At 45.5% G+C, this 1,694-nt stretch overlaps 1 pseudogene; it reads left to right on the top strand.

Annotated features, from left to right (window-relative positions):
• Window positions 1-428: 428 nt before the first annotated feature.
• Window positions 429-950, top strand: LOC115283473 (annotated as a pseudogene).
• The last annotated feature ends 744 nt before the right edge of the window (window positions 951-1,694 follow it).

Here is a 1,694-nt window from a genome sequence, read left to right as displayed (position 1 = left end):
TTCTATTTTCTGCACTCCTACCTGGTCAGGCAGGGGGTGGAGAAATAAGAGTTTGCTGATTGGGTACCCCTCTGTGTTTTGAAGTGGTCTCCATAGCAAACAGTCTAGGAGAAGTAATGAACTCCTGTCTTCCCACTAATATAAAGGTGTTATAGAAAGGCAAGCTTTCTTGTTTTTCCTTGTCACTCCTCAGAGGCAAAACAAAACCAGCACTGCCTAGGATAAATGTGTGCTATTAAAAAAAAAGTCTCCTGAGTTTTGTTTTCTATTTTATTTTAGAGAGCGTGCGAACGGGGCACAGGGTGGGGCGGGGAGAGAATCCTAGGTAGGCTCCACGCTCAATGTGGCTTTTGACTCAGAGGAGGCAAAGGTGCAACTATCCTTCCTTGTCCTGAATCCAGATTCATCCTGGGCTGGCTGCCTCCACCATGCCACCGACTTTCGAATTCAAGGAGATCAAAGTCATTATAGGTCAAGTGCACCGATTGGGATGTTGGAGTCCTATGTGTCCTGGCCTTAAAGGTCGGCCCTTTGGGTTTGTCCCAAATAAAGATTGGTGATGCCATCACGAATGCAACCATTGATTGCAATGATCAGGGGATTACAGTGAAACTGACCATTTGGACCAGACAGATCCAGACGGAATTGGTACCTTCTGTCTCAAGGAGCCACCAAGAGACAGAAAGAAGCAGAAAACCATTAGGGACCCTGGGACTGTCACTTTTGATGAGATTGTCAACATTGCCTGACAGACGTTGCACCAATCTTAGTCCAGAGAACTCTCTGGAACCAGTAAAGAGATCCTGGGGACTACCCAGTCTGTGAGCTGCGACATTGGTGACTGCCACCCGCAGGACATCATGACGCCAATAGTGCAGTGGAAAGCCCAGCTGGTGAAGAAGTGCAAAGGAAACAGTTTCAATAAAGGATTGTTTGACGAGCAAAAATAAATAAGTGAATGAGTGAATGAATGAGTGAAGGAGGAGACGTGAGGGTCATCTCTCAATCAATCGCTCTCTCGCTCTCGCTCCTTCTCTTTCACCACAGAGATGAAAGGTGAGGACACAGCGACAAAGGTGGCTGTTGATAAGTCGAGGAAGGAGAGTTAACCAAAAAATGGACTTGGCTGGCCCCTTGATCATTGGCTTCTGGCCTCCAGAGCCGTGAGAAGTTAAATTTTAGATGTGTACGCCTCCTGCCTGTGATATTTTGTTATGTGCAGCAGCCTCATCACACTACACGAATGCACACTCCCAAGTCATGTTTCATATCATGAACCACTGGTACAGTATACCTCTACCTAAGGCAATGTCTTTAGGATTCGAAGTATTTATTGTATCCCATGGCACTAGGCATTGGTAGTGGTCTAGAGTTAATAAAACTTTATTTTAAATCTGTCAGACCTCTGCATCATTTAAAAAAAATTTTTTTTAATGTTTATTTATTTTTGAAGGAAAGAGAGGCGGAACATGAGCAGGGGAGGGGCAGAGAGGAGACACAGAATCAGAAGCAGGCTCCAGACTCTGAACTGTCAGTACAGAGTCCAATGCACGGCTCAAACTCACAAAATGTGAGATCATGACCTGAGCCAAAGTTGGTCACTTAACCGACTGAGACACCCACGCACCCTCCAGACCTCCGTATCTTGCATAGGTTCAATTGATCTAGGCAAACTAGATCTATGACTGTGCATT

This window comes from Suricata suricatta, chromosome X (assembly GCF_006229205.1).
Source record: "Suricata suricatta isolate VVHF042 chromosome X, meerkat_22Aug2017_6uvM2_HiC, whole genome shotgun sequence".
In the NCBI taxonomy this organism is placed as follows: domain Eukaryota; kingdom Metazoa; phylum Chordata; class Mammalia; order Carnivora; family Herpestidae; genus Suricata; species Suricata suricatta.
This window is presented reverse-complemented; position numbering and strand designations above follow the sequence as displayed.